Source organism: Sciurus vulgaris (genome assembly GCF_902686455.1).
Source record: "Sciurus vulgaris genome assembly, chromosome: 1".
Lineage (NCBI taxonomy): Eukaryota > Metazoa > Chordata > Mammalia > Rodentia > Sciuridae > Sciurus > Sciurus vulgaris.
The window spans coordinates 135,984,882-135,998,647 of NC_136461.1; the positions used below are offsets into that span (position 1 = coordinate 135,984,882).

A 13,766-nucleotide genomic window follows, 5' to 3' on the forward strand; every position below is an offset into this window, starting at 1 on the left:
AGGTGAACAAAAGAGTAGCAAAAGTCAAAAAAACTGTAGGAGAAAAATAGGACAGGAACGGAGAAAGGATAGCAGGATGAATGTTTCTTGAGTCCCGGGTGGAGAAGTCAAGCAAGAGGACAGCGATAGGACAGCAGTGGTGGAAGGCAAAGGCTGTGTGAGGAAACCTCCAAAGAGGAAGCACGGGTTGTTGGGACCTCTTTGTGTTGAAGGTGACGGGACCTGTCATCACAAGCGGAAACAGAACAGGGAGCCAGCGACAGGCCATCCTAGGGCAAGAACCACCGTGGGGCAGAGAAGGTCCTGAGCAAACCGCAAAGCAGCGCAGCGTCGGGGGCAACACGCAGAGGACGCTCGAGGTCCAGACTCCAGAGCCGCCGCTGGGACCCCGCCCCCCGCCCCTTCCTCGCCGCCCGTTACCATGGGGACGGGAGCGCCCCTGCGCCGCGCGCCTGCGCGGGCGGAAGGCGGGGGCGGCGCCGTGACGCTCCTCGCGGGCGGTCTCGGGCGCGCGCCGAGCTCCTTCCCCCGGGTCTCGGAAGTCGGTGCCAGTGACCGGAGGCGGCGGCGGCCAGCGGGTGCTTGTGTCGTAGGTGAGCTGCTCTGACCGAAAGAAGGTACCTCCGTTGCACGTCGCGGGCGCAGGGACAAGGCACGGAGGCCTGAGGACCCGGGGACCCTGAGCTACTTAACGGAGAACGTCTGGGTCACAGCGGTGTTTGGATGGCCACGGCGGCGGCCGCGACGCCCCTCCTGGGGCGGGGGCGGGGGTGTTCCGCGCATCTCCCTGCGCCCTGCCGGATCTGGAGGGGAGTTTTCCCCAGCGGAAGCTCTGCCTGCCAGTGAGCCCCCTGCCTTGGGGTCCCGCTCGGCCTGGGGGTTGGGGGGTGGGTGGGTGAGCAGCCTCGAGGCCCGGCCTGGGGCGAAGCCAGCAGCCCCTGCCCTAGTCCCGCGACTTCTCTGGGACGGGTCTCTCTCTGCCCTCCTTGCCCCTCCTGGATAAGATCTCCAGAGGTTGGTAGAAAAAGAGCTGCTCACCACGGTGTGCCCCTGAGATCCGCATTCCTCGGGCTGTCCTTAATCACCTTCCTTGGCGCCGTTGGCGGAATGTCCGGGATTTGGAAGGAGGAAGGAGGTGTTTGTTCAGTGGGCGAAGCCTCGACTTTTGAAGGGGGTGGGGGAGAGGTAGTTTGCTGTGCGCTTATTTATGGAGAAGTTGGAGCCAAGGGAGAAATGTTGTTCCAGTAGGGTGTGTTCAGAAGGAAATATCCCTTGAGATCTGGTGACTCAGAGCTTTCACGTCAGGATTTCCTTTTAATAATGGGAAAGTGAAGGCATAGGCATGTGGAAAGATTTCAGTTTCATCAAAACAAAATTATCGAACCGTGGAATATTCTAATATGTCAATTTTCGAAAGGCATTTCTAGGATTTTTAGTCTATATAGATTATCTGCATATATATATGTGTTGTTTTTATCCCCCCAATGTGTTCATTATTTAGAAAGTACACTTACCAAATTTTTGTCCACTTGTTTAAGAGAGAACAATTGTTTAAAAACGAAACTTACTTTAACACCAGCTGCAGGCCTTGTAAATTACCCTGAATTTTAAATGTAAACGTGATCCGTTAAAACTTCAATTTGTTCCTTGTTTTCATTTTCCTATTTGTGGTTGAGGGCAACTGTAAAAGATGTTTTTTCAACTTTTCAGTTACCAACTAAGGTCTGTAAATTTTTGTGCCTTTCATCGTAGATGAATTGGTTTCTGCCACAGAAATAAAAATAAGGAAGTGGAATGATTTCAAAGGTTTGGTAAATAGTCACTCTGTTTTAAAGTAGTAAATGCAGAGATTTCTAAAAAGAAAAACTCCCCTAAACAACTTTAAAATACTTCCTATGTCTAGTAATAGTTATATTGGCATTTATTAATTTCTTTCCAAGTATTGCCAGTGCTTTTTGGAATTGTATTTAGTTTTTGAGGAGGTCAGCTCAAAATTTAAGCAATAATGCCTACAATATATAATCTTCCATCTGCTAGATACATTATAAAACCTTTCTTTGTGTCTTCTAGCCAACCGTATGCCTTTTGATAAGCAGCCAACTGTTTTAAGCTTCCTAGGTGCCCATTCAGGGATATTTTATGTCTATACAGTCAGATGTATGAATATATTTCCATCCTTCCTTTTAACACAAATGTAGTCATGCTTTTTATGTTGCTCTACAGTGCTTTTATTTTTTTCAGTTAGTGACAATATTTTGGAGCTTTTTAAATATCTATATATAGAACTTATAAATATTTGCTGTTAATGAAGCAGTAAAGTTTTCATGTTTCTTCCTCTGCAAAATTATATTTGTAATGCTGATATTAAAAGCATATTTGTAGATTTAAAGATCTGAAGTAACGTTGCTGAGTCAGAGAGTATCATACTTTATAATCTTGGTAGATGCTGCGAACTCACTTCCCACCTAAATTGTGTTGGTTTACACTCCTACTAGTAATGTGTAGCTGTTTCTCAAAGCGTTGCCTTAAGAGTATTGTCAGACTTTTGATTTTTTTTTTTTTGCTGGCTCAGTAAGAGAGAAATGTAATCTCATTGGTAAGAAAAAATTATTCTACTTGAAGTAGACTTTATATTGCTACATTTTTCAATGGCTGATCTTCAAACTAAAGAACGGTCTCAAAGATGTTTCATGAAATCTGTGTCAGTCTGGGGAACTATTTTTAATTAGTGCCCCAGGTAATTTTGATCTAATGATTAGTTGAGTTTGAGAAACATTGCTCTGGGAGACTGCTTAAAGGACTTTCTCAAAGTGTGTTCCTTGACATCATCTATGAACAACCTGTAATACTTACTAATCCTCAATTTACTAGAAAACTTGGTTGTCATTATTTTACCATGCGAGTCCAGCAGACACTTTTCATTTACATTTTTAGATCATCTTATGAATAATTTACAAAATGAAAATTAAGAGATAAACAACTTTACTAGAAATTTTAAGAACAATTTCAATACAATCCACATTGTTTGAAATTTTCCTGGTTTTTTGAAGATACATATTGCTAAAATGAGCAACTTTTTAAATTGAACTAATTGCACATAATTAATGAATTTCTATTGTTATGATTAATGAATGTGTATTAAGATTATATCAGATTTCAAATTCATCTCCAATATGTCGTAGCATATCATTTCTTCTGGTTCTTCTTGCACTTATGTGCACTTATGACACTTTGTGCACATTGTGTCAAAATATAATATGGATTCCAGTTTTGAAATATATCTCTAATAGTTCATTTGGTAATTTTTGTACTTTTTTCATGATAAAATGCAGTACTTTTGAAAACAGATTTTGTAGAGAAGATGACCGTGTTTGCTCTGTACTTTTAAAGAATTTTTACGTATACATTTATAAACACCAGTGAGAATAATCGTGCCATAAATATTTTTTTAATTTCTACATTACTGTTTCCACCCATTCACCTTTGTTTATATACCTATCTTCACTTGACCCTCTTAGAAATCATAAGTAAATTTTGATGTACAGATACAAAAGATGAAAGATTCTAAGATCCTTTTAGTAAAACAGGATAGTTCAGTCCTTACCTCAGAGGTATTACATGATAATATCCTTCCTGCTGAATAACTGAAAGAAAAGTGTTCCTTTTACTAATTAGAGATATATTGATTCTTAAGTTTATTGATTCTTAAGTTTGAGGGATTTCAATTAGAATATCGTCATCTAAAATTGATAATCTGAGATTTTGTTTATATGGTCGGTTTTCTTATTAAGAGTCTAAAAGGTAGCTATTTCTTTTTGTATTCATTTTCTAATTTGTTCAGTAAATGTTTTCATCTTTCTCTTTTAGCTTTTTTCTGACATTGAATGAAAAAGAAAAAACAATTTTCTACTGTGTTCACTGAAGACTAAAACAAAAAGACACTACAAAAGTGCTATTTCTAGACTTTATCCTTTCTTGCAAAGGTTACTGTCTCTGGGCCACACAAACTGAAAGATGTGTAATGTGATAATTTATTTTACTGTTGCATCATCATGCAACAATTCTGTTATTTTTGTTGTCACTTTAGTCTTTTATAGCATAGTTTGGAATAACTAATGAATAATGATAAATTTTTAGATTAATAATATGTTTCAAGATGTAGGAAAAAATAAGTTCACAGATTTCATCGTGTATAGATTTTCATCATGTATAGATTCAGCAAACCTGGATGGTATTTGTAAGATAATGATTTTATTTTATCGAAAAATTTTTCCCATTTTTCTTTGAAAAAGTTTATAAGGAAAAATAAAAGTCATAGGAAAAAGGTTAAAATTGGATCCATTAGACCCTTATTGTATACAAAGAATTACAGTGCAAATTCCTGGATCCCACCTGGGGCCTCCTATTTCAGTTTCTGCTGTATGGAGTTAGAAATCTGTTATTAACAAGATTTCTAGATTATTCTTTTTCACTCTGAAGTTGAAGAACTGCTGTTTCAGGACCTTAAGTTCTGTTTTATTTTGATACCATATGATAGTACTTGAGGCTACTGCTTTGTGTGTTGTAGTTGTTTTCTGTGCCAAGGTAAATGATTTTGTATTATTTTTCATTTCACAATAATTAAAGCTAATGGTTACTTGTTTAATTAAGGAAATAGTTTGATATGTTGCATCCATATAAAAATAATTTATGGGACTAGAATGTTCAAACCTTTTGTTGTTATAGTTAGGGGAATAGAGCTTGCAGTAGTAGATATTTAAAGACTTTCTGCCTCAGAGAAAGTATTTTTTGTTGTTGATTAAATGTATCAAACTTTAAGATCCTGGAAAGCAGCTTAATTTGATGGCAGACCCGGGACTAGAACTCAGATCTTTTGAGTCTTACCATTGTATTTTTTCCTTTTTTTAAAGTTAGAGATTCTGCAGTCCTGAATTTGCATCATCACAAGTATTTTAAAATAGCCTCAGATTAAAACAAACAGGCAAACAAATATTATTATAACTTGGTCATGTAGTTTTTATAGGAAGCCAGTTGCAGTGGGTGGTTTGAGAAGGGGTGAAGTCAGTGAGTATTGCCGTTACAGGTATATCATTACAGGTATACCAATGTGTTTGCAGATAGAAAGGAAATTAACTAGGTATTCCAAAGTACCATATACTTTGTTTGAATTATTGAGGCCTTTGTTCTGTGTATTGGCATCAGGTCTCCATTATTCTCCCTCTTCACACCCTTTTACATTGTTAGCCTTCAAACCTCCTTGCTGCCATTGGTCCATTGTTATTTGCCCCTGAAATTCCACTACTTAAGAATAGCTCCCCCACCATTCTCTCTCTCTCCTCGCTTTCACTGTCTCTCTCCCTTGCTCTCTCTCTTGCACGTGCTCTCTTTCTCATTTTCTCTCTTTCTCTCACCCTGCATGCAGACACTCTGCCTGTCCACTTAATAAAATCTCTTGCATGAGTTCCCGAATCTAGACTGGTTTCTGGGTTGCTTTCACTGTGTAAAAATTTAAAGACTCCACACTACCCTGAGGGGGTTGAGGGACAAATCAGAAACTTCATAGCGCGACAAAAAAGGTACTTTGTAGATACCTTGAAAAAGCCTTGGTACTAACCCAATCCCTGAGAAATACCTCAGTAGAAACTAATTTGGGGATTATTTTCCAAGGCCCAGGGATACATGGGGTTCAGTGGCCTTTCATAAGGCATGAAGAGTGTCAAGAAGGTTGCATAGTGTAGAGTGGCCCAAACCTGGCTTAAGAATAGGATGAGAGCACCAGTTCTTTCCAGGGCATTAGGCCACTAAAAAACAGCTATTTTGATTGGGCAAAGTTGTGAGCAAACCTTGGTAGAGTAGATGGCCACTGTGACTTGTCTGATGGTTTCAGGTGCAGTGGGAGCTATATTGTATTGGCCAGCTGAAAGAAAGACCTAGAAACAAAATTCTGTAGTTTAGGCAGTGCAGTAGTGGTGCTTGATAGAATTGTGAGGTAAAATGAGAATCTTCCTTGTTGTAATAGTTATTTTCAGAATCCTCTTAAATCTCATTGATCATTGTGACATTCCAGTCATAATTGAAAGGATTTCCCAAGGGTAGCTTTGTGGTTCTTCAAAAAGGCCTAAGTATTTCTGACACTTTGATTTAGAGCAAAGATTTAAATGTAATTTACAGGCTCTGCTCCAGTCTCTGTAACATACAAGTACTGTAGGAAGCTGGGAAATGGCTTGACAGGGGACAACTCTGTTCTCTATCCTGTTTTCTGAACTTAAGAGTTTACTTCTAATTCCAATGGGGTGATACAAGATTCACATGTGATTAGTTGTTTAATAAACGATTTGTTATCATGAAAATATTAATTAAATGATGTTTATTGTTTGAATGGGATAGACACTTTTTCTTTTCCAGTCGAGGTATTGCCTTACAGTAAGTGCCTTACAGTTTTCTTCCTAGAAACATAAATACTTAATTTGCGTGGTTTTTCAGAACACTAATTTCTCATTTAAAACTAAGTGAATAACATTGGTAGGCAGAGATGCAGAGCCTTGTGACTCAAGACCTATTTTGAGTTTGCAAAAGGAGGTTGTTGATGGTTTGGTTAGTTCTTCCTGGCTAGCCTCCCCAGCAAGTTAAGTATTCTAGCCTTCTGACTCTGGCCGTGGAAGGAGTTTTTACAAGGAGAGATTACAGAGCTTTGGAAAGGTGAGTATGCACAGGTAGATGTGGCTGGAATTGTAATGGAAGGAAAAAGTGCTGCCTTTTCTGGGATGGTAATTGTTCTTGTCCTGGGCTATTTTAGACTGTCAAAACAAATTCAGATTTAGGTAAAAAGTGGATTTATTGTAAAGGATGGGGGGAGCACCAAGTCAAAGATCTGCAAGCATCTGGGCAAAAAAGGGCTGCCTTTCATAGGAAGGAGCAAAGATTAGAAAAGAAGTATGGGGGAAGGGCAGGTTGGAGAGTGGCAAAGTCAGATCGAAGGTCAGATAAAGTTTCACCCCTATGTCAGCCCTAATCTAGGAGGCATCTTAGGGACTATATGTTGGCTTAGGCTGAGGGTAGATCAAAGTTAAGGATCCTGAAGGAAAGAGAAATACAAGCAAAATTTAGATAATGAGTATTATTTGAACACTGAGGAGAAAACTATTCAGCTAATTGAGGCAAAAAATGGGAATTTGTGAATTCATTGTCTGGCTTCCTCATAGGTAAAAAAGGGGACATTAAGTCTCAATCAGGGAAGTTCTTCAAGCTAAACTAGGAAAACACAGAGTATGAGGGTGGGGAGGAGGATTTCTTTAAATCATAGCTGTTTGTCAGAATTATTTACCTATTCCATCATCCCCTGCCCCTTCCTTTGATTACATTTGTTCCATTTGTTCTTGATTTATATTCTTTTTAATAAACTGGTAAATATAAGTAAAGTTTTATTGAACTCTGTGAGTAGTTTTGTGAAATTATTGAATTTGAGGGGATTATAGAATCCTTTAGTTTCTAGGCAGGGCTTGTGATTGGCACCTGTGAAGTGGGGGCATTGTTGTGGAACTGAGCCCTGAACTTGTGGAGTCTGTACTAATTGTGGCTGGTATTAGAGTTGAATTGTTAAATATTAGTTCTTATTGGATAATTGGTTGGTGTTCAGACTCCACACATTAGGTGTTAAAAGTGGTTTCACAAAAAAGACGTCATAGGTCAGTAATCTAAAACCAACTCCAGATGAATCTTTGATGATGAGAATTGAGACCCTGGAGGAGAGAGCATTTCCACACTGAAAGGGAGGGGGCAGTGGGGGCTTATAAAAGCTTCCAAAGTTAAATTTCCCAGCTGCCTAGGTTTTTCTCACTGTCTTCCTGGCAGTAAGCCACCCTGGGCTACATCTCCACGGTGAGAGTGGTCCCCAGGCTTGGTGAATGTGTTTAACCTATTGAGAGAAGATTCCTTGTGAACTGTGTAGGTGAACAGACTGCCTTTCTGAGCTATTTCCCTTCTATTTCCTTTTAAAATCTTGCTGCCATGTGATTCCAGCTTGCCCAAGTATTTTAAGAACTGTATTACATGATTTAAGTATATGATTTTTATTTTCTTAGATGAAAATCTGAGTGGATTAAGTGATACAGAGTGAAGAAGCTATTTTTTAAAATTGTTTTATGCTAAATTTAAATAATAAGAATATAAATGCCCCTCCGAATGAAGGAATAGGCACTGGGCAATTCAGGTGTGTCTTCCTGACCTCATCTACCTTATGCACCCAGGGTGACCATAGTCCTGGAACTTTTTCTTATTCTTTATAGATTTACCATCTATTTCTCACCAAGCAGATTCTGCTTACTTTTGCTTTTTTTTTTTTTTTTTTTTGGTTTTCAGTAACTTAATGTTACAATTAATATGCCATGAATATTATGCTGAAAAGTTTGATTTTTGTGGTTTTTATACCTCTGTCTGTCCTACACTTGCTCTGTTCTCTGAGTTTGTGGGTCACCCAGTTTACTCTCAAATTCCACTCCTTATGGGACTTCAGTTGTTTTAAATTTATTTTGTGATGTTGGAAATGTTCTTATTTTTGTCCCTGAGTGCTGACCCTTCAGCAATTTCTACACATTGGGGGGGGGGGGGAGGATTGCAGGGTTAGAGATTATAAGTAAAATTCAAATTTTCTGTGAAATGCCAGTATAGTATATTAATTAACAATCTGACCATTCATGTGTATGTGTGCTTATTCTTTTTGTCTTTATTTTCATGTAATTATATATTGCTTTTTACTGGTTACCATTGTTATTGAGCATGTTTTCTATGTGATCATTTTATGTGAAATAGTTTTCATATGTTTAATTCATGTGAATGTTTATTTTTAAAACCTCTTCCCTTTTTTTCTAACATATTCTGCCCACTAACCCCTTTTCATTTGTCAGAACCGAAAATAATTTCCCCCAGGTTGTGTTTTATCTTTATTACTCCATTTCTACAGTTTGATGAGCACTATTTAATTTTAATATAAGTTGAATTTATCAATATTTTAAGAATATCTAAATACAGTATACACATGAGTTAATGGAACTCTTCAGAAAAATAATACAAGCATTAATTATTCCCTTGCAAGGTTTTTTACAGTTAAATTCAAAATTACAGACTTGCTTTAACAGTATTTTGACCTTTTCAATAATTATTTAAAGATATATTATTTACTGATAATAGTAAACAAACATTTGATGTCTTTGAGAATAAAGCATTTATGCTACATAAATAAGAAATTGTGGCTCTGCCCTCAAATTTCAGAGGTAAATGTGTACTAGCTGTAACATAAGGAAAGTTAAATTGCTGGATTGAGAGGAACAAATAATGTCAGATTGATGTCATCAAAGACTAATAAAGTGGCACTTGAGCTAAGCCTTAAAGCTGACTGGGATTTCGATTTGGAAAAGTCTTGGAAGGACATTCCAGGAAGAGAAAGTGCTTTTTCCAAAAATGTGAAGGCACAGAAACATAACCTGGCTGGCAAATCCCAAGTAGGTTGTGGCTAGAACATTTTAATGATTGGAAAGAAATCAGGTGAAAAGAGGCCAAGAAAGTAAAATTGTGGAGGAATGCTTTAGGTCTTAAAAGAATGGTCAAAATCAGTTAAGATCAACACATTTAAAGAAAACCTGAAACTAAATTTTTATAGAAGTAAAAGTTACGGTCATAGCTCACAAAAATTTTGAAAGCCTATTTCTTTTCTAGACTTCAGTTGGTGGGTATTAGTAACTGGAGACTTGTTCATAATACTTCAATTAATATTTGTCTGAACAGACACTTCTGTGGAGGAGAAAAGTTAGAAAACTAGTAATTAAGTTGGTCCAGTTTATTTTTCATGAAGACAGTGGGATCTTGTACTTAGCCTGTGGTGGAACCAAAAATAAAAATAGTGGTAGACAGATAACTCTTTTCAGTGCATTTTGGTTGTCGATATTAGAGCTTGCTTTATATTTTGTTTATATCATGTACTTTTATTGATAAAGTGGCTGAAAGTTTGAAGTAAAAAGTTTATGTTTAAGAGTCTGGGGGCTGGGGTCGTGGCTAGCATGTGTGAGGCACTGGGTTCGATTCTCAGGACCTCATATAGATAGATAGATAGATAGATAGATAGATAGATAGATAGATAGATAGATAGATAAAGTCTGCATGGCTGGGTTGTGGCTCACTGGTGGATTCCTTGCCTAGCAGGTGTGAGGCACCGAGTGTGATTCTCAGCACCACATATAAATAAATAAATTTTAAAAAGATCCATCAACAACTAAAAAACAAAAAAAGAAAGAAAAAAGTCTGCTAAGAGAACTGATGTTTGAACACAAAGGAAGTATTTAATTTCTCCTGTATTAATATGATTAAATAGTATTTGTGTTCTCTCATGAATTTGTATTTTATTAGTAAACCTAAGTCTTACTTTTTCCCTTAAGAATTGTACCATATTGCTTCTTCTCATCATTTTACTGGGGGTTATAGCCAGGGAAATTACACAGAAAAATGAAGATGGATGCTAGGCCTACCTGCTCCTCACAGAGATACTGAATCAACAATTCATATATAAGTTCTCTTTGTGAGAAATCCAGAAAATAATTTGAGAGGCTACTGGACCCAGAGCAATCACTGATAGCTGCATTGACAATGGAAAGAAAACTCATGACATTTGCTCATCATAGACCATCCCTTAGCTCGGCACGGAACAAGGAGGAAACCCCAGCTCTTGGTTTCTTCCTGGGGAGGGAAAGAAGACTGAAACATATGTAACTTTCAGGATTTGCAGGGGTTTGCCCAAAGGACTGGTATCTATTTTAACAGAGTGTTGGCACTTATAGAAAAGGGTACCAGGTTAGGGACACGAACCATTTAGACTAGTACACACCATAGTCTCTTCATCTTGCTGTGCATGGAACGAGTAGGGAAAAACCCACCAATTTCCAGCTTCCGCATAGAGAAATCCAAGTTGGGAGTATATCCAGTGTTTTGATTTTCACCTGGCTACCCACAGGTTTGGTTTCTTTCTTTTCTCTATCTTAGAATGCTGACAGGAGCCAGAATACTGTCCAGTATTTCAGCCTTTCAGTGCACTGTCCAAGGGGCTGGTTTCTGTCTTCCTTTTTTCAGAGCTGTAATGGTAGCCAGCTTACTCTAGATGCTTGGGAACCACTGAGAGCAAAGGAGAGCTGAATGACTTGCTTCTGTTCTAGAGGGCCTGTGGTTGAGCAGACAGTAACTGATATAGTTTGACTTCCTCTCTGTAGTGTCAGAGGCAAGAAGGAGAGACTAGAATGATTTCAAGTCCTCAGAGAGCTGCTCAAAAGATTTTCTGCCTGGTGCTTCTAGAGCTGGGTAGCTTGCAGCAGCTTGAGAGAACCTGAGGTACCACAGACAGCTATCAAAAAGAGGAAAGGATTGTAAGATTTATAAAAATGGAAATCTATAAATTCTTTTAAAAATTTGTACACAAAAGTCCAGAGAAGATGCAGCTGCAGAAAAGATTCAGTAAGTACCCAGAATCTAACCAGGATAATTAGTGGAGTTTTTTCTCTGTATGGAGTCATTTCATAAAGCCTTGTAGAAGTGACTCTTTTTCTGAGTGCCGTGTTTTGATCCCAACATGAATTTACAAAGCATATAAGGAATCAGGGAAACATGGCAAAATCAAAGGAACAGACTATTCAGGAACCAATGTTAAAAAAGTAGAGTTACACAAATTACTTCACAAAGAATTCAAACATACCACCATAGAGATGCTCAGAGACCTCAGGAAAAATGGTATTTTTGAACAAAATGATAATATCAATAAAGAAAAAAGTAAAGAGCCAAACATTTTGGAGGTAAGAATGCAGTAACAATCAAATGATATGCTAGGGGGTGTTCAGCAGCTGAACAAGGAGTCAGCAAAACTCAAAGACAAGTGATTTGAAATTATCAGTTAGAAAGGCAACAATGAAAAGAGAATCAAAGAATAAAGACAGCCTAGGGAATTAATGGGACAGCAACAACATACATAATTATGATAGTTATTATGGGACAGGACCAACATACATAATATGGTAGTTCCAGGACAGGAAAGAAAGAAGTAGAAAGCTTATTTGAAGAAATAGGACCCACACTCTCCAAATCTGGGAAACAAAACGGAAATCAAAGTCAAGAAACCCAATGAACAACAAATAGGTGCAATCCAAAGATGTCCACCATGACGTCCACTGTGATCAAATTGGCAAAAAGACAAAGAATTTTGAGGGCAACGAGAGAAAAGCAACTTGTCATGTACAGTAGTACTATAAGCAGAATTCCCAACAGAAATCTTGCAGGGCCAAATGGAGTAGAACTATATACTTAAAGTGCTGAAAGAATACATGAGGTAAAGGGGGACACTTCCAGTGAAGTATTATATAAGACAAAACAGTTCTTCACAAATGACAAATGACACATGTCAAGGTTAAGAGACTTCATTGCTGCTTTATCTACTTTACAATAAGTGCTAAAAGGAAATCCTTCAAGTTGAAGCTAAAGGATGTTTTTTTGACCACACAAAGGCACATGAAAGCATAAAACTTATTGATAAAGGTGAATATATAGACATGTGGAGAATAGTACAATGCTGTAAAGGTGGTACATAAATCATTTTATTTCTGGTCTCTAAGTCATAAAGACAACAATCTAAGGTATACCCATATCTATAGAAGTATGTTAATGGATACTCAATACAAAAGGTAACAACGTCTGGAGGATGGAAGACAAGAAAAAGGGTTTTTATATGCATTTGGAGTTATTGGGGAGGCTGAGGCAGTAGGAATGAAAGTTCAAGACCAGCCTCAGCAACTTAGTGAGGCCCTGAGAAACTTAGGGATACCCTGTTTCAAAATAAAAAGGGCTGGGACTATGGCTCAGTGGGTTCCCTTTCTAGTACCAAATACAGACACAGTTATCACTCTTTTATTTAAGCTCCCTGGCAACCACAAAGGAAAATACCTGTAGAACATAAAATAAAATGGAACAGAATCCAAGCCTATTACTACCAAAAAAATAAAATAAAAATTAAAAATTAATCATATAAAAAGGGTGATGGCAAGAAAGGAAAGAAAAAAGTTATAAGGTTATAAAATAGAAAACAACAATATCAGACCTTTTCTATCAGTAATTACTTATAAGTACAAATGGATAGTGAACTCCTGAATCAAAAGACAGAATGAATGGATGAAGAAAATTAAGGTCCAATTTTATGCTCTGTACGAGATTCACTTTAAAAACACAAAGTGGAAGGATAGAAAAAGATACTCCATGCAGATGGTAACCAAAAGAGGGGAGGAGTGGTCATTCTATTTCTTATAAAATAAACTATCAAAAACTGTCACAGAAAAATGAAGAAGGACGTTACGTAAATATATAAAAGTGTCAGTTTACCAGGAATGAAGAACAGTTATACATGCACCCAATCTCAGATCACTGAAATACATGAAGCAAATATTAACAGAATTAGTAGGAAAAATAACAGGGTAATAGTAGATTTCAGTATCACATTTTCAATAATGAATAAGCCATCAGATAGAACATTAATAAGGAAACAGCCAGGTTCAGTGGTGCATGTGTGTAATCCCAGCAATTTGGGAAGTTTGGGAGACTGAGGTAGGAGGATTGCAAGTGCAAGGCCAGCCTCAGCTTTTTTTTTTTTTTTGAGGTGCTGGGTATTGAACCCAGGGCCTTGTACTTGCAAGGCAAGCACTCTACCGACTGAGCTATCTCCCCAGCCCCATCCTCAGCTATTTAAC

General features: G+C 37.8%; 1 protein-coding gene across 2 annotated transcripts in view; it reads left to right on the forward strand.

Moving 5' to 3' along the window:
- Window positions 1-485: 485 nt before the first annotated feature.
- The window catches only part of SDCBP (syndecan binding protein), a 31,971-nt gene continuing 18,690 nt past the window's right edge, over window positions 486-13,766 (forward strand). For both annotated transcript variants that reach the window (XM_079116820.1, XM_079116821.1), the window contains exon 1: window positions 486-593. The gene's annotated coding sequence lies outside the window, so the exon portion shown is untranslated. The remainder of the gene's footprint in view (window positions 594-13,766) is intronic.